The sequence below is a fragment of the Chelonoidis abingdonii genome, chromosome 1 (assembly GCF_003597395.2).
Source record: "Chelonoidis abingdonii isolate Lonesome George chromosome 1, CheloAbing_2.0, whole genome shotgun sequence".
NCBI classification, from domain to species: Eukaryota; Metazoa; Chordata; order Testudines; family Testudinidae; genus Chelonoidis; species Chelonoidis abingdonii.
In genome coordinates, this window is record NC_133769.1 from 148,907,850 (window position 1) to 148,929,921 (window position 22,072).

General features: G+C 54.7%; 1 long non-coding RNA gene and 3 other non-coding genes across 4 annotated transcripts in view; 1 reads left to right on the plus strand and 3 right to left on the minus strand.

The window, feature by feature from the left end:
* LOC142047607 (uncharacterized) overlaps nt 1-22,072 on the plus strand; it is a 114,542-nt gene that overhangs the window by 79,691 nt on the left and 12,779 nt on the right. The window lies entirely within an intron of this gene.
* On the minus strand, nt 9,735-9,806 carry TRNAQ-UUG (transfer RNA glutamine (anticodon UUG)). Its single transcript has one exon. It is a non-coding gene; the product is annotated as a tRNA-Gln (tRNA).
* TRNAF-GAA (transfer RNA phenylalanine (anticodon GAA)) lies at nt 15,885-15,957 on the minus strand. The gene has a single exon. It is a non-coding gene; the product is annotated as a tRNA-Phe (tRNA).
* Nucleotides 21,244-21,316, minus strand: TRNAR-CCG (transfer RNA arginine (anticodon CCG)). Its single transcript has one exon. It is a non-coding gene; the product is annotated as a tRNA-Arg (tRNA).

The following is a 22,072-nucleotide window of genomic DNA, read 5'->3' on the forward strand; positions in this document are numbered from 1 at the left end:
CTCTGGGGGCAAGTGGCGGGTGGGCAGAGGCAAGCACTGAGCCAGCAGGAGTTCTAGGGGCAGGCATGGTGGTTTCTGGCAGATGAGGGAGAAGGGAACAGCAGGTGGGATTTGGGTGAGGGGCAGAGCAGGGACAGGAAGAGGCAGAGCAGGGGGGGGGCTCTGGGGGCAAGTGGCGGGTGGGCAGAGGCAAGCACTGAGCCAGCAGGAGTTCTAGGGGCAGGCATGGTGGTTTCTGGCAGATGAGGGAGAAGGTGAAAGGAAGTGAGCGATGGGTGGGGGACTGACTAGGAGGGATGCAGCAAGCCAGCAGGGGGCTAGGTGGTGAAGAGGGGTGTGATGGTGGGGCTGAGCAGGGAGGGGGCAGGTCCTGTTTTACTGCTGTGATCTGGTCACCCCATGTGTGCCGTTTCTTCCCAACCCCCCACCAACCTTGTTTCGACGGGGCGGAGCTGGGGAAGGACGGTTTGTTTCCATGGGGCTGGGCGGCGCGGCGGGGGGGAAGGAGGGGCGATTTTATATTAATAAGGAAATATTTTATAAATTTTAATAAAATAAACATTAGTAAAGAAAATCAGTTGTACGATTATCAAAACAAATTATTTTCCTAATATGAAAGTGCAAATCAGCTAATTAATATATGATACAATGTATGTAATATATAATTTTGTTATTATGTATATAGTCATGGAAAGTAAATAATACATGGAAGAAATGAAAGGGTTTTGTTTTTTTAAGTGTTTTTTTCTTTTAGTCACCCCTGCTGGGGCCCCATCGAAACTGTTCGAATTGGGCACCACACTTCCTAAAGCCGGTCCTGCCCCCCGAAATTACCCTGGGACCAGCATGATCTGCCTCTACCCTGCCCTGCTTCTCATGTATTTGGAGTGACTCAGTTTCCCTGTCCCAACATATGTCCTGCCATGTGTCTCTTCTCCTCCCCAGTTCCCTCCAAACCACCCCATTTCCCCTGCACCCAGGGCTGGGTCTCTGCCAGTCCCCCTTCTCCCCTCCTGCCCCCAATATCTCCCTGCCCCTACAGGTCTATAGGGCTGGATCCCTCCCTCCTCCCTTCTCCCCTCATTTCCTGCCTCTGGGGATCTATGGAGATGAGTGTCTCCTCTGCCATCCCCCCTCCCGCCCCCCTACATCTTGCTGCCTCTAGGGGTCTATGAGGCTGGGTTTCTGTCACGGAGTCTGGGGGTTCCAGCCCCGCTCCCCTCTGCTTGGACCCCACAGTGACTTTTATCCAGCCAGTAAAACAGAAGGTTTATTGGGCAACAGGAACACAGGTTACAGCAGAGCTTGCAGGCACAGTCAGGACCCCTCCACTGAGTCCTTCTGGGGGTTCAGGGTGCTTGGATCCCAGCTAGGATACCCTGAATTCCGCCCCACAGCCCCAAACCCAACCTGTCCTGCCTTTCCTCCCCGCCGGCCCGAATCCTTTGTCCCCTTCTCCTCCGCCCAGGAGCTCCCCCCTCCCCCCTGCCGGGCTCGGATTACAGGCCTGAGCACCTGTCCCTCACCTACAGACATCCCCTGCTTTCCCGTTCCCCACACAGTCCCTATCCTTCGACAGTCCCTACTCCATCACACCCCGCTCCCCCCCCTTCGGAACTGAACTGAGCGGGGTCACTCTGCCCAGTGACCTGGGGAAGTTCAGGGCCCCCTCTCCGGGACAACGCGTCCGCTATCAGGTTTGGCACTTCCCTTCACATGGACCACGTCCATGTCATAGTCCTGCAGGAGCAGGCTCCACCTCAGGAGCTTGGCGTTGGCTCCTTTCATCTGGTGCAGCCAGGTCAGGGGAGAGTGGTCGGTGTACACAGTGAAGTGTCGCCCAAAGAGATATGGCTCTAGCTTCTTAAGGGCCCACACCATGGCCAGGCATTCCTTCTCGATGGCCGCATAGTTTTGCTCCCGGAGAGTAGCAGCTTCTTGCTCAGGTACACAATGGGGTGTCTCTCCCCTTTTCATCCTCCTGCATTAACACTGCCCCCAGTCCCGTGTCTGAGGCGTCGGTGAACACCATAAAGGGTTTGTCAAAATCTGGGTTCGCCAGAACTGGGCCACTGACCAGAGCCTCCTTCAGCGCCCGGAAAGCCTCCTGGCACTGCTCGGTCCAGATTACCTTGTCTGGCTTCCCCTTTTGCACAGTTCAGTGATGGGGCCGGCTATGGCGCTAAAGTGGGGCACGAACCTTCGATAGTACCCCGCCATCCCAATAAAGGCCTGGACCTGCTTCTTGGTTTGGGAGCAGGCCAGTCTCTGATCACCTCCACCTTGGCTGGTTCCGGCTTCAGGCAGCCGCTCCCCACCCGATGGCCCAGGTAAGATACTTCCGCCATCCCCACCTTGCACTTCTCAGCCTTTACGGTTAACCCAGCCTCCGGATTCGTCCAGGACTTGTGTAACCTGGGACACATGGTCCTCCCAGGTCTGGCTGAAGACGCAGATGTCGTCAATATAGCCACGGCAAAACTCTCCATCCCCCTCAGTAGCTGATCCACCCAGGCGCTGGAAGGTGGCCGGCGCTCCCTTGAGGCCAAAGGGCAGGGTCAGAAACTCGTAGAGCCCCAGATGGGTGATAAAGGCCGATTTCAGCCTGGCATCTGCGTCCAGCGGCACTTGCCAGTAGCCCTTGTAAGATCCATGGTGGTGAGGTACCGAGCACCTCCCAGCTTGTCTAGGAGCTCGTCAGGCCTGGGCATGGGGTAGGCATCAGATACGGTGATGGCATTGAGCTTTCGATAGTCCACACAGAACCGGATTGACCCATCCTTCTTGGGACCAGCACCACTGGCAAGCCCAAGGGCTGGAAGACTGCTGGATCACACCCAAGCCAGCATGTCCCTGACCTCTCTTTCCAGATCCTGGGCAGTTTTACCCAGTGACCCGAAAAGGGGAGCATCTTATAGGGGATGTGACCCGGTCTCCACCCGGTGGACAGTCAAATTAGTGCGTCCAGGCTGGTTGGAAAACAGCTGTCGGTACAGATGCAGCACCCCTCTGATCTCAGCGTGCTGGGCCATGGTCAGCTGATCAGAGAGGGGAATCGCCTCCAGGGGGGGAACCAGCTTTTGTCCAGGGAATAGATCCACTAAAGGGTCATCTCCCTGCCCCTCCCAGTGTCCACACACGGCCAACACCACATTCCCCTGTCATAGTATGGTTTCATCATGTTCACATGGTACACCCGCGGTGATGTGCCCGGTTTGACAGCTCCACCACATAGTTTACCTCATTCAGTTGCTTGATAACCTTGAAGGGTCCTTCCCAGGCGGCCTGGAGTTTGTTTTTCCTCACGGGATGAGAACCATCACCTGATCCCCGGTGGCAAAGGCCCGGCCCGTGCTGTGCGGTCATACCAGACCTTCTGCTTCCTCTGGGCTCGGGCCAGATTCTCCCTGGCCAGGCCCATGAGCTCGGCCAGTCTTTCCCGGAAGGTCAGGACATACTCCACCACTGACTCTCCTCGGGAGTGGCCTTCCCCTCCCATTCATCTCTCATCAGGTCCAGGGCCCCCTTACTCGCCTTCCATACAACAGTTCGAAAGGCGAAAACCCGGTAGACTCCTGGGGTACCTCCCTGTACGCGAACAGCAGGTGAGGTAAGTATTTGTCCCAATCCTGCGGGTGCTGGTTCATAAATGTTTTTAGCATCATCTTCAGCGTCCCGTTGAACCTTTCCACCAGCCCGTTGGACTGGGGGTGATACGCTGAGGCCCAGTTGTGCTGCCACCCACATTTCTGCCATAAGGACCGGAGCAGGGCCGACATGAAGTTGGACCCCTGATCCGTTAAGACCTCCTTGGGAACCCCACCCGGCTGAAAATTGTCAGCAGCGCATCTGCCACTGTGTCTGCTTCAATAGAGGACAAGGCCACTGCCTCGGGGTAGCGAGTGGCAAAATCCACCACCACCAGGATGTATTTTTTCCCTGACCGGTCATCTTGCTGAGAGTCCCACTATGTCCATGGCCACCTTCTGGAAAGGTTCTTCTATGATGGGTAAAGGCCTCAAGGCTGCTTTCCCCTTGTCCCGGGCCTTCCCTACCCTCTGGCAGGGTCACAGGATTGGCAGTACTGTCGGACATGGGTAAAGACCCCAGGCCAGTAAAAGTTCTGTAGCAGCCTCTGCCTGGTACGCCGGATTCCCTGGTGTCCTGCGAGAGGGATGTCATGGGCCAGGTACAGCAGCTTGTGGCGAAACTTCTGGGGAACCACCAGCTGCCTCCTGATCCCCATGACTCTACCTCCCCTGGGGGAGCCCATTCTCGGTACAGGAACCCCTTCTCCCACAGGAACCTCTCCTTGCAACCTCTCCTCAGGTCTGTTCCGCACTAAGGTCAGCCCGGTCCCTGGGCTTCCGCAAGGAGGGATCTTTCTGCAACTCCGCCTGGAAACTCAGCAGCTGGGACAGGGATGGGGACCAGCTCTCTCTTGCTGGCTGGGCCTGAGGTCGCAGCCTCTCTGAGCCATGCCCCTGGGCGCTCCCCGCCCCCCAGGTTAGGGTCCTGCACCTTGGGCCGAGTACCTCCCCGTTGTCGGGGTGCAGTGCCCTTTGCCGACTCTGACTACGAGTCACGACCAGGGCACTCTGAGTGCTACTAGGCCAGTCCTTTTAGGTCCCCCTCCCATTAACACGTCTGTGGGCAAATATGGGTGTACCCCACGTCCTTGGGGCCCTCCTTGGCCTCCCACTTCAGATGTACTCTTGCCACGGGCACCTTGAATGGGGTCCCGCCCACGCCCATCAGGGTCAGGTAGGTGTCGGGCACCATCCGATCTGAGCCCACCACCTCGGGTCGGGCAAGCGTCACCTCTGCACCCGTGTCCCAGTACCCAGTGACCTCCCTCCCATCTACCTCCAGGGAAACAATGCACTCTTCCGGAGGGGCAGCCCGCGCCCACCCGGTTAAACTAAGAACCCGAGGCTGGAGCTTCCAGCCCCCAGAGGAGCTGACCTGGGGACCTCCTCCTCCTTCATAGGTGGTATGTTGCCAGCCCCCCTTTCCCGGAATGTAGCCCATCTTCCGATTGGGTTTTTACCCAGTCCACCCACGTCTGTGGGTTGGGTCTGCTTGGTCTGTCCCTGAGCTTGGGGGCACTGGGCCCGTATGTGGCCTCGTTGGCCACATTGATAGCAGCCCATGTCTCGTGGTCCCCTGAGTGGGTCGGAGGGACCTGACACTGGATGTTCCCCTTTTGGGGGGTTCTCCATAGGCCCCCGCTGGGAGGTCCCATGATGACTCTCTCTGCGTTGAGCAGGCCTGCTCCTTCGAGACTCCTCCCTGCCATTCCATCCCCTGCCGCGACTGTCCACAAATTGGTCGGCAAGTTGGCCCTGCGTGCTGCGGGTTCTCCGGCTTCTGGTCCCTCAACCACAGCCTCAGGTCAGATGGGCACTGCTCATACAGGTGCTCCAGTATGAATAGGTCCAGCAAGTCCTCTTTAGTTTGGGCCCCAGCTGTCCACTTGCGGGCATCCCTGGGCCCGGTTGACCAGTTGTAGGTATGTGATCTCACGGGTTTTACGCTGACTCCGGAACCTTTTCCGGTACATCTCAGGAGTCAGCCCAAACTCGCGGAGCAGGGCCTGTTTGAACAGTTCGTATAGTCCCCCCGCCTCCGCCCTTTCAGTCGGACTGTACACTCCACGGCTGTGGAGTCCAGTAAGGGGTGAGAACTGAGATCCTTTCTGCAGGCCAACCCTGCAGCTCGCAGGCATTCTCAAAGGCCGTCAGGAAGGTATCTATGTCCTCCCCTCCTTACGCCGGGGCAGCAAGCGCTTATCAAAGTTCGTGTAGGCTTGGGTCCCCCCTCACTCACCGCAGCCGGGGCTCACGCTCCTCAGCCGGGCCAGCTCGGCTCCTCAGCCTGTTTACGGCCTTCTCTCCAGCTCATGTTTACGCTGGTTCTCCTCTCCTCCAGCTCATGTTCACGCTGGTTCCTCCAGCTCACGCTGCGCTGGTTCTCCTCATGTTTACGCTGGTATCACCTCTCCTCCCAGCTCTTGCCTCTTTAACTCGAGCTCCTCCCGTCTCAACTTCCTTTAACCTCTTCCAGCCACAGCTGCTCCACAGCTGTCGAGCGTCGCCGGGAGGATCCCCTGCTGGGGGGTGAGCTTCGCTGCCAGGATCCCCTGCTGGCCGGGGGGTCACGGTGCCCTCGGCATTCGCTGGGCTCCTCCCCGCCCTCCCCTAGGCCTAGGAAGGGGGGGTCTCGGGAAGCCCTCATCGCCGGCTGACCACTCCCAGGGGACAGACACTGGTGACTGCGCTGCATCTGCCAGGCTGCTTCCCTCAGAGACAGGGCTCCGGTCTCCCTCCTCCAGCTGGGCAATCAGCTGGTCCTTGGTCAGCCTCCCTGTGCGCAGCCCCCTCTGCTTGCACAGCTCCAGCAGGTCACACTTGCGCCGCTTGGCGTACATCTTCCTGCTGGCCCACTCACAGGTCGGGGTGCTCGCCGCTCCCCACGGTTTCCGGGGGACCCTAGTGCACCAGCCCTTCTTGAGGTCACCACCTCTCTGCCAGGGTCGAGCTGCAGACTCCTCCGCCCCGGGACCGCTCGTGCTGCAATCCCCAGGGGACCCTGTTACTGCAAAGTCCTTCTCACTGGGCACACACTCCCAGGGGTTTAATCACCCCTTCGTTTTACTGCTCCCAGTCACTTACTGCAGGAAGCGCCGTCCACGGGGTGCAGTATCTCCCCGCTGCGCCAGTTGTCACGGAGTCTGGGGTTCCAGCCCTGCTCACCCCTCTTCCTGGACCCACAGTGACTTTTATCCAGCCAGTAAAACAGAAGGTTTATTGGCAACAGGAACACAGGTTACAGCAGAGCTTGCAGGCACAGTCAGGACTCCTCCATCTGAGTCCTTCTGGGGGTTCAGGGTGCTTGGATCCCAGCTAGGATACCCTGAATTCCGCCCACAGCCCAAACCCAAACCTGTCTGCCTTTCCTCCCCCGGCCGATCCTTTCTGTACCTTACTCTCTGCCCAGGAGCTCCCCCCTCCCCCTGCCGGCTCGGATTACAGCTGAACCACCTGTCCCTCACTACAGACATCCCCTGCTTCCCCAGCTTCCTCCACCACCCCATTTCCCCTGCACCCTAGGCTGGTTTCTCTGCCCAACCGCCCTTTCCTTTCCTCCTGACCCCAATATCCCCTGCCCCTACAGGTCGGTGGGCTTGGGTCTCTCCTTCCCCCTTTCTCCGACCCCATTACCATACAATCCTTTCCCGCCAGATATCTCTGCCTGCCAGCTGTGTATGGGGCTGGATCTTCCCTGAAGCCCGCCCCCAGCGTGGGGCTCACAGACAATCCCGCCGGGCTGGCCTGTGGGTGCTGGGCTCTGACGTGCAGGTGGGGGTTTGAGACATAGCGGTGATATGCTCACTCCCCCGCAGGCAACTCATTTCACTTGAGACCCAAAACGCCAGAAGGTGTGTCATGTGTCCATGGGCGGGAGTTATGCAGATGAGCAGTGTGGGTTTGCAGTGCGGAGAGCAGCGAGATGAACCGAAGGGCCCGGCGTGAGAGAATTCTCTGCATGTGGACAGAATCCGGTGGGGAGTTCATGCTGTGAAGTGCTGCACCGGAATCACTTCAGAGGCAGTGATTGCCACTGAGCTACATATTGACCAAAGGTGTGTGAATGGGGTGTGGTGCCTGGTGGGGAGCAGCTCATGGTGATAAGAAAAGCAGTGGGAGTAGGAGAGCTTGTCCTAGCAGGGGCCTGTCGGGGTGTGTGTGTGTGTGTGTGTCAGCGTCAGCCAGCCAGCCATTTCTGCTGTTCCCATTCACTCTCCACTAGGGGGCTGGGCTGTGATCTCTAGGGAGGGAAGCACAGGAAAAAAGTCTCCCCTATGGAATGCAGGAGTCCTGGCTCCCAGTCCTCCTGCTCTAGCCCCCCTCCACTTCCAGAGCCAGGGATAGAACCCAGGGGTCCTGGTGACCAGCCCCCTCCCTGCTCTGACCACTAGACCCCATTCCTGTCCCAGGGTGATGCAGGGGTCACTGGGTCCATGTTCCAGCTCTGCTAAGGGCCTTGACTGATTTTCCCAAAGTGCTTCCTTCTGAATCCAGCACATCTGCCCTCCTGCCCGGTCACTGCCCACCCCCATATGGGGGCACCAGCACTGTGCCAGGTGGTGATGGGAAATTGTCCAAGCTGGCCCAGGAGAGATGTGTGTGTCCCTGCTGCCCCCTGCTGCTGAGGCTGAGCCTCGCTCTCTCTCTGTGTGTGTGTGTGTGTGTGTGTGTGTGTTGGCTTTGCAGGATTTTGTATCCTACAGCAAGTGACACACCCACATTGATGCACAAAGGGACTCGCACAATCCCAAGAACACTCACATACAACACACCCAGAGGGGCATGCTAGCCCAACCCCCAAGGAGAGAAACAATCACACTCCCAGTCACACTCACAATCTCACACACACACACATCAGACTATTCACAATCGTGCTCAGAGACACAACTACACACAGTTCACTCCCACTCCTCCCAATACAAGGACTTCTTGCCCCACACAGCATGTGCCGAGGCCTGTGGAACTCACTGCCACTGGACAGCTACCAGTGAGAATGGACCTTTCCAGGAGACCAATAGACATGGCCGTGGCGACAGAGGGGGCTGGCTCCCAGGGTCTGACCCGGGCTGAGACTGGTTCTGACCTAGAGGGGTCTATCCAGCAGGGGGCAACGTGACTGGGGAGAGCCCGTGTCCCGAGGGGCAGGTATGGGGAGGGCTTGCCCCCTCCTCAGAGCATGGGGGTGCCAATAGTCACCTATGGATGGTCCCTCCAAGCAGGGCCAGGATGGAAATGGGAGGCCTGTTCCCCCAACATGGAGAATCTGGGCTGCAACCTTGCTTAACGGGTCAGTCTGTCCTTTCTCTGACTCTCCCATTCCAGCTTCAACTAGTGCTTGTGGTTCATTTGTTTTTTTTCATTCCTTTCCTTCTCTAGCTTGTATGTTCTTGCTTTCTTTTTTCCCCTCTACCTTTCATGCTCTTGCTTTCTTTCCTTCTTTTTCTAATATTTTTTCTCGCCCTTTATTTCTTTCTCTTCCTTTCACGTTCTTTTTGCTTGCTGTCTCACAAGTTATTTTTTTCACTCGCTCTTTTTCCTCGCTCCTTCCGAGCCAAGCGGGTTCTCCTCGCACACACATTTTGACAAATTTTCCTCCTGATCAGCAAGTGGATTAAGCACATCTTCAGTGAGTGTTTGCCATACCAGGCAGCAGGCTGGCCGGATGTCTTTGTGGCCGTCTGCTGGCCATGCATAGGCATGATCCTCCCCTCCTCTGGCCCTGTAGCTTTTAAGCCTTCCCTTGGAGCTGTCAGCACCAGCCGCCTCCGCTCTAGGGGCCCACAGGAGGAGAGGTGTAGCTGGGCTCCTGCCTGGGACTCTGCCTCCCTCCTGCCTATCAAGCCTGGCCCTGGCCCTGCTTTCTTCAAGCACCATGTGGGCAAGAGGAAAAGCACAGCAGCAAACACAAGGGCCAAACTTGTGGGCAACAGGTGAAGCAGTGAGAATCCCAACCACCAGGTCAAATCACAGGACTGCAGGCATCAGCAACCAGAGTAGCAAGTTCTAGAGCCCCAACCCATTGTGCCCATCCCAACTGAAGACCTGGCCCCAGTGGACAAGTCACCCAGCAGGAGCAGAAAGATCCAGTTTTGCACAGCTGGAGACAGGGAAGTTGAGCACTTTGAGCTCCAGGGCTTTACCACAAGGTCCCACTGAGATTTGAACTCAGATTGCAGGATTCAAAGTCCTGAGTGCTGCCCATTACACCATAGGACCAGCTTTACATGAGTGGAAGGCATTGGGAACAAGGGGCCTCTCACCTAGAGCATGTGGCCACTGCCAGAGCAAGTGTCCAGGCCATGGCAGTGTCCCTGCAGCACAGCCAAGGCCTGGGAAGGAGGCCTGGGACATGTGAGGGAGAGACTGTGACCTGCCCTGACACTCCAGAGACGCTGGTTGTGATCTCCCTGCACCACAGGACAGGGTGACATGTTTTTCTTTCCCATCTTTCCTTATGTTTTACATTGATTGCTGGGTACTAAATGGTATTTGCTTGAAGCACATGCCATGAGGAGTGGGTCAGGGAAGTGCCCAGAGTGTAGAGAGTACCCCAGAGTGGGGACACTATAGCCCGTGTTCAAGTGATCATGACAAGCCCCCCAGGAATCCTGGGCCCAGCCTTGTTGGGGCTGCGAGGTCTCTGCCACACACGAGAGTAGAAAGAGAGTCCTTGAGGTCAGGCAGCCTCTGGGTAAGGGGGTGGGGACTCAGATCCTTCTACTGGCCAGTTACGGGGTCATGCCAGGGAAGTTCCCCCACCATAGCCAGAGCAGACTCCCCTTACACTTGCCCTCTGTACTCATTGCTTCTCTTCCTCCCCAACCCACCTCTGCTGCTCTCCTCTGGGCTTTCTCAGCACCTGGCCCCACAGCACTTCATGGCAGCCAGAGATTGTGCTTTCTACCTGTTCCTGTGGATGTGGCCTCTCTCCTGATTGCTGAGAAAAGGAACCTTTCCAGCAAATGGCCATGGTTTCTGGAATCTGCATGTGGCTGCAAACAGCATTTGGGTACTGGAACACAAGGCAACTTGAAAAGCTGAGCACCCAGACTGGTGCTTGAACTCTGGACCCTCAGATTAGGAATCTGATGTTCTACCAACTGAGCTACCTGGGTTTGTTGAGAACATCTTCACTGTTCACCCACAAGAGCGAGCAGGCAGGCAAACGTAAGGCAAAAAAAGTCCCAGGAACCCCTCCTCTTTTTCTGCACAGCCACTGCCTGTCAGCAGGATTCCTCCTCCCTCCTCAGTGAGACTATATCTAAGCACCTAGACAGCCGCCTTGTCCTCGCTGCACCCCAGGACCGGCGCTAGGGGTTTTAGCGCCCTAGGCACACGGCAATTTCTCCATCCCACGCCCTGGTCCCGCAGCTCCGGTGGAGCTGCCGCAGTCGGATGCCTGCGGGAGGTCCACTGGAGCTGAGCAGCCGACCATTTGCAAGCACGACTGCGGCAGCTCACCGGAGCCGCCTGTTTCCTCCCCTGCAAAACGCTGCCCACCAATAATCCTGGCACCCTAGGCGATTGACTAGGCCGCCTAAAATGGAAGCGCTGGCCGGGAGGAGGCTCAGGCATGGGAACCCCAATCCCGCATGCCTGAGCCTCCCTGACAAAGTCCTGCACTTGGCTCCATTGAATTAAATCTCATATCTCGCTGGGAACTCGACTTCTTGTGCCCAGAAAGTCTCAGCCCCCCACTACATGCATCTGACAAAGTGGGTATTCACACCACGAAAGCTCACGCTCCAAAACGTCTGTTAGTCTATAAGGTGCCACAGGATTCTTTGCTGCTTTTACAGATCCAGACTAACACGGCTACCCCTCTGATACTCAGCCCCCCTCAGTTGATGACCCAAGAAACACAGTGTCTGCCTTTTCAAAGAAGTGCGTGAAGCAGCTTAGCTCACTGTGACTACATGGCCTAATGGGGTAAGGCATCTGACTGTGGTTCAAGAGCATGTGGGTTCAAATCCTTGGGCCTGTTGTGCTGCTGCAGTTTTACCTTTGTGCTGAAAGTCCTGCTCCCTTCAGGGCTGGAACCTCTTCTTGGCCACTCAGGCCAATGCTCTGGCTTCAGCTAGATCCTGGGAAGGAGTTGGGGTTGGGGGTCACAAAGGCTGGGGCATGAGCCCCAAGTGCTTCCAGTCTAGCCTTTGCCATTCCTGACTTTGCCAAAGAAAATGGCGGCTGCCCGGCCAGTGTGTGGAGCAGTTTCCCTCTTCAAATGTGCGCCAGTCCTGCTTGAGGGTGGTTGCTATATAGCGCCTTTGGGGCCTGGGTGTTTCTCTGCTTCTCGCCAGCTGGAGAAAAGCCTCTTGCGATAAAATCTTCTGCCTCACTGCAAAAGTCAGCACCATGAGTGGGAACGGTAAGAGGCCCCACCAGGGGGGCTGGCCCTGCTTTTCTACCTTCTTCTGATATTGGCCACAGACCTGAATGCTGGTCTGTGGGTGGCCTTTTAGTGGGTGTTTTGCATGGCAGGGAGCAGGCTGGCTGGGGGTCTTATTGCCTGTCTGCTGGCCACACATAGGCATGGTCCTGTCCTCGTCTAGCCCCGGCCTCAGTTGCTCTGTGGCTTATAAGCCTTCCCTTGGAGCTGTCAGCACCACCAGCGGCTCTAAGTGCCCAGAGGAGAAGTGTGCTGGACTCCAGCCTGGGACTCTGCTTCCCTCCTGCCTATGAAGCCTGGCCCTGGCACTCCTTCCTTTAAATGCCATGTGGGCAGGAGGAAGAGTGTGGCAGCTGCAGGGACCAAAGTTGTGGACATCAGGTGAAGCAGTGAGAAACAACCATATGGTCAACCTGCAGGAATCTCTAGCCAGAGTGTTAAGTTCTAGGACCCCAACCTATAGATGCGAGCCCATTAAACCAGCTGGACCAAAGACCCATCTCCAGTGGGCATCAGTCACCCAGCAGGAGGGAAAAAAACCTCACTCTAGTTCACCCTGAGAGAGGGTAGTCAAGCACATTGAGCTCCAGGACTTTGCCACAAAGCAACACATGTCTAGGAGGTCCCACTGAGATTTGAACTCAGATTCCAAGATTCAAAGGCCTGAGTGCTGCCCATTACACCATGGAACCTACTGCTATTTCATTTTTTAGACCTCTGTGACTTTCGGCTGGCTGGCTTCCACTCTGCACTTATTGCTTCCCTCCAGAGGCTTCCTCTTGCAGGACTCTCTCTCCTCCTCCAGCGACTGTGGTCCTGCCCTGAGTCTCCGCATCCCCCTGCTTTGTCTCCATTCCTTGCAGGCCACAAAAATATCAGGGGAGGCCGCCCCTCCCTTCACTTGGTGCTCCCACTCATATCAGCCAGCTGCAACGTCATCTCCTGGCACTTGACCAGCTATCCCTTGATCCAGTCGTACAGTCACACACTGACTGGCTCCCGTGCCTGGATGCTCTTGTGGAAATCCCACAGGCAACGCTGTAGGACTTGGCACCGTTGGTTTCTTTAATGTTGCAGTGTTTCCCCGGCCGCCAGAACAAAGCTGCCAACCCCTCCCTCACCGACTCCCATCAATCCCGCTGGTTGCTATAGAACCCTCTGATGCTTTCCCGTTCTGCCAACACCACCAGGCCTCACCCCGCTTCTCCTTTATGTTGCAAGCTGTGGATGTTAAGCTTCCAATATTCTCTGCCCTGGGTCAGGGAATTGGCCACATTGAGCACACGGTGAGAGCTGTGTGATCCGAACTGTCCATTGGCACCACCCTGCACTAGGCTGTTGACGTGCTCTCCTTCATGTAAATCCAGTCAATGCAACTCCTGGTCTGTCCCCGCACAAAGGTGTACCCCATCTGCAGCTGGTGTGAGCTCGGGTTAAAGGAATAGGAGGCTACTGCCCACCCGCCACTGGTTCCACTATGGAGAAACACATCTGCTAAGCTGACCTCGCTCCCATCCCTCATTGTTAAAGGTCAGGCCAGCCAACTAGGGGCAAAAGTCCACAGTATCTTTTCCTACTGCAGTGCCCAAGCTCAAGGACTCACCTTGGGTGCAGGAACCACTGTGCTCCCAGAGAACAAGCCACCACTGTACAAAGAGGGACAAAAGGGCCTGCCAAAGCCTAGGAGTGACCCAGAGACCTTCAGATCTTCAGTCTAACGCTCTCACAACTGAGCTACTTCGGCAGCTGTAGGGCAATATTTTGGCCTGTTGCTTCTCTGTCTGGGAGGTTTTTGCAGCAGTTGCACACAAAAAGGACGTCATTGTGAGCGGCCCATGAAGACAAGACTCGCTTTTGCCTGCCTTGCTCAGCTTGACCTGCTGCCTCACACTGTTCCTTCCCTAGTGCCCAGATTGACCTGGTGGTGGAAGGGGACTAGGGGCCAGTGGTGCGGGGAGGAAGTTGAGCTGGACCCTGAGCTAGACTAGAGCCTGGCGGTGAGAGTCTGGCCACCACTTGCCGCCCCACCCTGTTGTCCTGGCATCCCCCACTGGACGTCATTTTGGGAGGGAAGTGGGGCTTCTGCCTCCCCTCCTTAATTTTCACACTGCAGAGGAGGGCAAACAGGAAAACAAACGGCTGCTCCACACCCCCACCGGAATTACCCGACATAGCGTCAGGATTAAGACCTAAGGACTCAGGCTGAGAACTGATAGAACTCCACTCATCTGGGATTTAATAACTTGTCTTCCATGGAGCAGGGCCAGATTCAGCGTTTTTCCTGCCCCAAGTGGCAAAAAAAAAAAAAAAAAAATCCACAATCAATGGCAGCTCTACCGTTTTCAGCAGCAAGTCCTTCCCTCCGAGAGGGACTGAGTGGGCCAAATTGCCGCTGAAGAGCCGGACGTGCCTTCCCTTTCTGGTGGCTGCCCCAGGCACCTCCCTGCTGCGCTGGCAGCACCACATGATGTAGCAGGCACATGACCCCATTCTGCAAGTGTTGCCTCTGAAATTAGGAAAATTTGTGAGTTTAAGGCACAGCTGCACACCCAGAAGAAAGCTCAGCACGACATGCTCAGGGTGGAGGGGGTGCTAAAGCCTGGTATCAGGCCAGAAACCTTCAGATCTTCAATCTAATATACTCCCAAATGAGCTACTTTGGCAACAACCAAGCCCACCAGGAAGGCTTAATATACAAGCCACAGCACATGCTAGGAAGATTTAAATTTGGATGTCACAACACAGGAGACAAGCAGTGGACTTGGCCCCAGATGGCAGGCTGGGGTTTCCTATATCCCATTCACTCAAGCCAGCACCTGCCCCCTCAAGCTGTCACTGGTACCCCCAGGTCTGCAAGACAAGAGAAGCGGTTCTCACTGAAACAACTCCACCCACAGCTCGCATGCTCCTCCCAAGCCTAAAGCGGAAAATCATCTTGCCAGAAAGCAGCCCACTAGGACTCACCATTGCTTCTTTTCCTTCCACCCAGAACCTCGCTGCTTCTTCTCCTGAGCTGCAAGTAGCCACCCCTGGGATGCCAAGAGGCAGGCACAGGATTCTACCTCCCAGCAGCCAACCGCACCTCCCCAGGCTTTGCAGAACGAATGGTGGCTACTACTAACACCACTTAGCTGCAATGATGCGCTTAGCTTCTGCCCTGCTTCCCTCAGCTTGACTTTCCTCTTTTGCCCCATTCCTGCCTCACTTCCTCCTTTGGCAAGTCACTCAAAGGAGCCGACCTCCTCAGGCCAACCTCCAAGGGCAGAGGAGGCCAAGCCACAAGCATTCAAAAGGTGACTGGCCTAATTCCTCTAGCTTCCCCAGACTGACGCCAAGGTACTTTGTCCACTGATGTCACCTCCCTCTATCATGCGGGGGTTGGGGTTATTCCAGGGACAGGCCAGTAGCAGAAGGAGGAGCACCTTGCTGGACAGCAAGGGGAGCTGGGAAAAGGAAGCCAGCATGTTGCTGCCTGGTTTTAGGCTGAGGCCCTTTTGCATGTTAGGTAACCATGAGAACTGCTACACTACAGCAACTCCATCACAGTGCACTGCCCCACCCTCAAATTCCATGTACTTTGGTGGTGCTCACCCTGGCACACACCGAGGGGTGAACCTGGAGAACATGGCAACAGCTCTTCGATGGGTCAGCTGAAAGAGCACAGGACTGGAGCCGAGGCTCGGGAAGTCGTCCTGATGTCACCCTTGTGACTCTAGCTTGAGGAAGAGCTTCTTTTTCTTCCCCTTGCTGAGAAAGAGCAAGAGAAGAAAGAAAGTTCAGGTGGGCCAAGTGGGTGCAGAAACCAATGCTGCCTTTTCCTGCAGAGAAGCCCAAAATGAGGGAATTCCATTGGGTAAAAGCACTGCTGTGTTTCCAAGAAACAGCCCACCGCTGCAGAAAGAGGTTGCTGAAGCCTGGGATTGAACCAGGGACCTTTAGATCTTCAGTCTAACACTCTCCTAACTGAACTACTTCAGCAGTTGTAGGTGCCCTTTTTGGGCTGCTGCTTCTCACCTTGAAACTTATTCTCAATAAACATCTCACCAGTCAATAATGGCCAATGCAAGATGGACATTGCTTGCTATTTTAGCACTCGGAAATGTCATCAACCAGTCTTTGGATCTCTTGAATGTGGCTCTTCAGTTCATGGGGGAAAGGCAAGAGAAGTGACCTTTGAACTAAAGGCCTGGGGTTAACATCCTAATGCTGTCTCCTGCTGTAACACTATTTAATACTGGCCCACCCTGTGCTGGTGACACTTCCATTTCTAGGTGTTAGTACATTTCAGTTACTGTTAAAATTAAAAGTTTCTGTATGCTTAAAGGAAATTAAAATGTATTGTCTTATATGATAGAGAAAATCATGCATCAAATTCTGCATCAAAATCATGAGATGAGCTACAAACGCAGTAAAAAATAACGTATTAAATGGTTTAACATATGGAGCGGGGGTGGGGCTGGGGGGCCACCAAAGACACTTTTTGCCTGGGATGTCACTTGGTCTAGGGGAAGCCCTGTCAGGGAAAGCAGGAGTTAGTATCACGTGCCTATTTTCAGGCTGTAATCTGTGGGCATCTTGCTCTGTGGGAGGCATCTCAGTAGCCCAGACTCAGGGCTGAAACAGGCCCCGGTTGAGGGAGTGGCTGCAGGGTTTACAGCGCTCTGATGTCTCAGACAGTGTGTCTCTCCCAAAGCCTCAGATCTGCATCCCCAGAAGGCTCCTGCGCTGCCTCTGCTCCTTTCACATTCTATAGTAAGGAGCAGCAGCAAGGGTCAGGGATGAGCCATAGGGCACTAGGTGGGTGGCAGAGGCTTCAGGAGTAAACTCAGCACCCAAAGCAGAGTGGGGCTATGAGGCTTTTTCCTTAGCCACATGCGATAGCTCTGAGATCTCTTTGAAATGCCTCCCCTCCCACAGTCTGGGAAAGGGGAAGGATTCTCAGGTTCTAGCTTGATTTGAATGAGGATCACTGGACCCTAGAACCATTCACTGCCCTTTCCCAGAGAAGCCTGTGATGCACAGAACAGGGCTGAGATAAATGCTGACAGGAGTCAGGAATTGCTCCCTGGAATAGCAGCAGGATTGGGCAGCTGGAAATCTCACCAAAGGAGCTGAAGCATTGGTGGTTTGGAAATAGATGTCCTAGGTACTGCATGGGAGGTTTAGGTTTGTTTTCTGGACAATAGCAATGAGAGTTTCATTGCCTCAACATTTCAGTAGAAAATTCAGACCCAAACTGTGTGTGGTGGGGAGGTCGATAGCGGTTTCTTTGGTTTTAATTTAGTTTGTTCTCTCATTCTCATTTTTAAAGCCCTTGATCATTTCGATGGGGAAAATGTTTGTACAAGAGAAAGGAAAAGTAAGAAAAGTTAAAAATCTGTGTTGAAAGTGAGAGGGTCTGTTTGTGCCAGTGCAGGGGTGGAGATTTTCATGGGGAAGGGGTTAAGGGAGAGAGAGGCTTTTGCGGGAACACAGGGGGATGTTTTGCAGTTTAATTTTTCCAAAGGGAAACCTCCCCACTTTCCCTGTGCTGCTGCCCAGCTCAGACCCACTGACACCCCTGTGAAGAAGTGGGAATTTTCTGATAGTTTTGCATGTTGTGTATACCTGAGTTTCCCCTGTTTGTTGCACGATTATCTAGGTCAGAGGTCCAAAATGTGGGGTGCGTCCCACCAGGTGGAATGAAGTAACATTTGGGGAATGGACCTGGGGCCCAGAACAGCCCCCAGAGGGTCTGGGGAGGGAGCACCATCCAGTTCCACTCCTGGCTGTAGCTCCAGCTGCTGGCCCTGGCTGTTGGCCTGGCTCCCATGGATCCTCTCCCAGCCCTACACATGTGGTTCTGCTGCTGGTCTCTGCCCCCACCCCCAGCTCTGGCCCCTACCTCAGCCCCCTTACCCCTGTCTGCGTCACTTCCCCCGCAGCTGTGGCCCCATTCCCAGGTGTGGCTCATGGGGGCATGGACAAGGGTAAGGAGGGTGAGATCCTCAAAAAGTGTTGGGACAACTGATCTCGGTGGTGGGACAAGGGTGTTTACTCTCTGCGGAGACCCCCAAAGGGCAGGTGTGGCTGTTGTCTAGCTGCTTGGGCCCAGACAATGGCCACAAATTCTGTATCCTAGAGGAACTTTAGCGCCCTATGCATCCGAAGAAGTGAGCTATAGCTCACGAAAGCTCATGCTGAAATAAATTTGTTAGTCTCTAAGGTGCCACAAGTACTCCTGTTCTTTTAGTGCCCTCGTGGCCAAGATGGAGTCTGCTCTGCAGGCAGCTCTGGCCAAGAGAAGGCATGTGCAGGAATGCAGCAGGAGAAATCCCTTTCACCCCAGGGGCACCTGTTCCGAACCCCCTCCCAGGAAAAGTACAATGGATATAACAAAGGGAGATATTTATTTACAGAGGGATGAGAGGAGAAATACAAGAAGGGGAAATATAGGGGGAGCAGTAGAACAGGGCTGCATCCAAACCAAGGCCCCGCAGTAGCACAGTCTGGAAGGGCAGACACTGAGCAATGGGTCTGCACACAGAGTTCAGGAGGCCTGAGCAAAGTTCCAATCCCGTGGTGAGTCTTCGGTGCGCCTGGTCATCTTTGGCGCCAGTGAACTCTCCCCAGCAAACCCTGCGGTGCCTTCTTCTGCCGCTCCGTGCAAAGCCACACAGAGCGACCACCTCCCCACTTAACTAGCTACAACCTCCCTCCTTGTTCCCAGTGCAGAGTCACAAGCCCCACTACTCACAGCCCTGGGCAGCCGTGATGCTGGATCCAGCTCTGGCCTGTCCTTCTCGGGCAATTCCCCCCAGCACAGGGCTCCTCCTGGCTCCTGTCCTGGGCTGTCCCTGATCAGGCCTGTCCTGCTCAAGCCTCAGGCAGGTTCTCCCTGCTTCACTTCTGCAGGGCCTGCCAGCTGCATCTCTCCCTCCCTGGAGCTCCAGCGCTGCCCCCTGGAGTTTCCCTCCTTTTTCCTTACCCTCCTCCTTCCCCCTGGGAAAAAGATTTAAAGGGGCCATGCTCTCTAAACTCCAAAGAGGTTACACTTAGTGGGGGTTTTGATTGGCTAGTTCCCAGTCCCAACAGAGGGCGGAGGGGCCAAAGGGAAATCAGAACCGTGAGACTGACAGTCCCCAGGGGCAATGGGGAGAGGCCAAAGCTCCAAGTTAGCTGGACTGACAGGCCAGGCAATGTAATGAGGGAGTCACCAGGCCAGGGGGTCCCATCCTCCATGTGAGCTGGAACTGCCTGGGTCAGAGTGGGGCAGAGCTAAGGAGAGAGCAGGAGCCCAAGAAGAGCCGTGGAGCTGAGCTGTGCAGGTGTGGTGCCAGAAACTGCTCTCTGTAGGACTTTGCAACCTGTAGCAGTTACTGATACCTGAGGTTGTTCTTATTTGCTGACTTGTCCTAATTGGCTAAAATTTGACAGTGGTGGGGGTGGAAGCATATAGGCTTCGTCCTCCAAACAACCCTGCCTGGTGTACATCTGTATCTATTACCTCTTAATACAGGATTGTAAAAAATAGAGTGAGGTCATTTAAACATCATTTATTTTGCAGCTTCTTTTACTGTGCTAACAATGTGTGGCATCCTGACACTGGTACTTCTGCCCATGTGACCTGTAGCTTGGATTCATTTTAGTGGGATGCGGGACATGTGGAGGATAATTTAAACTCTTAATTTCCTTAGGGTTTCCCTGCAATATACTTCTCTGCTGGTGCGATTTCTGACTATTGCACGTCTATTGTATTTATTACAACAGCACAAGTAAGTCACACAAGTGACATAGTCTAAGGGCTTGGCTACACTTGCAAGTTAGAGCTCATTAAAGCAGCCCTGGCTGCCCTAACTCCTGAGGTGTCCACACTGGCAAGGCACATGGAGCGCCTGGGCTCTGCAGCTGGAGTGCTCCGGGTAATCCACCTCCATGAGAAGCATAAAGCTCACTGCGCCCTGCTGAAATGCCCAGGCGTCAGTGCGGATGACATGTTGCATTACTGCACTGTGATTGGCCTCAGGAAGCATCCCATAATCCCCTGAAGCCAAGTGCCCACTCTGGTCATTGTTTTGAAATCGGCTGCAGACATGAGGATATCCCCTTTCAAAGCTCTGTTTCTGACAACCCGCTGCTTATCTGCTCTGGGACAAAGCAACCATCAGTGTGGAATGCTGCTGTTGTGAGTGTGTGTGAGAGAGAGGGGGATCTGCTGCTGTCCGAACACACAAGACGGCATGCTGACACACTCTCAGCCCCCAAAATACACTGTCTCTCACCCCACATACACACAACACACTCCCTGTCACACTCCACCCCCACCCCCATTTGAAAAGCACGTTGCAGCCACTTGCACAGTGGGATAGCTACCACAATGCACTGCTCTCTGTGGCATTGTCAGAGCTGTTAATGTGGCCACTCCAGTGCACTTGCAGCTGACAGTGTAAATCCACGGCAGCGTTTTCCCTGCTGTGGTCTCCAAGGGCTGGCTTAACTCCCAGCGCTCTACATCTGCAAGTATAACCAAGTCCTAAATTTTCCAGACCAACCGAACTAAGTAACTGCCCTCCACCACCATTTGCAGGGATTAGGGGCACCATGGAGCACACACTGCACTTGCTGGCTAAGCCTTGTGCATGCTGGGATGGCCACCTCCCCATCGATGAGACCTGGTCCCACCATCTCCATGGAGCTCCAGTCTGCCCTGCTGCCGTGCCTGTCTGTGTTGTCTTCTCTAGCAGCTGACTGGAAGGTGCGCATTGGCTGCATGCCATGTAGCCGTGTTGTCTCCAAGGGCGAAAGCAGGAAGAATGGCGCCTTCATAGCCCACCCAATATTCCATAACATAGTTAAGGAAACTATTTCTCAATGAACTCTCAGTAAAAGATCAGAAACAGCCAGTGTCTGTATGAGTGTACTAGCATTGGTATTTTCTTGAAATTTGTCAGACCAACCTAACTAACACCTAACACACATTTGAAAACTCTTTTCACACTGTTGCTCATTCTCAAGGTCTGCTTTCCCTCCAGACAGATCCATTCTCTTTCAGAACGGACTTGCTCTTTCACTGAGGTGTTGTAGTAAACACTTCCCTTCACTCTATTTTCAGACAAACACTAGTATTAACTGTTTGCTACTGATGTGTCTAGAAAGTATTTGTCAAGTGGAAGATGCTGTTTCTGGGCGATTGTTCCCAAGATCCAGTACTTTGTGTTCAAACGTCTCCTAGCTTTGTTGGTGAAAATAACACCAAGGCTTCTTTGCAATATGGAAGGAGCTTTTCACCCCAGATGGGACTTGAACCCACAATCTCTGGCTTCGGAAGCCAATGCCTTATCCATTAGGCCACTGGGGCCCTACAGAGAAGCAGAAAGAGGGATGGAAATTCCTTCTCATAATTGCACATTCCTCACATTCACTCAGAAGCCAAATACCCCATTTAATTGCCTTACAGAAATGTCTACATCCCCTGGCAGTGAGGCAACTGGGCAGGTCCCTGACAGAGCTGATCACCACCTTTCTGCCAGCCATCTTTAGAGAAAAACCCCACCCTAGAGTGACCCCTCCCTCCTTCAGCACCTCCATGTCCATGGCTCTGAGTGTCAGTACGATGATTAGGGGGTGAATCCACAGCTGGAAGCAGGGTAAGGTCAGCCTTTAAGGAGTAACCATGTGGGGGAGGCTGTGGGCTGCTTGTCAGATGTTGGGATTCGAGCTCTAGATCAAAGCTGCACAGTGACCTGACCCCAGGTTTATAAGGCTGACATAGTGACCCCCTTACTGGCCTCAGTGAACCCCAAGCCCTTGTTCCTGAGGGCATTTAGGAGTCTCTGTCTCTTAATAACTTTTGGGAGCTCCCCAGCAGGCTACGGGCATCAGGTGCCTCCTGCCTCATAGGTTAGACTCTTGGCGCTGTGCCAGCCACCGCCTCATTTGCAGGCCCAGTGTAAGAAGAAGGAGGCCTGGTGCTAGCAGAAGAGGGTTTTGATTTATCCACCTCTGTGTTATAGGCACAGGACGCTTCCAGTCAGTAGCATAGCTGGGGGGGAGCAAGGGGAGCAGGTAAGGGTGTCGAGTTCCTCTGGTGGGGGTGTGGAGCACTTGTTCGTTT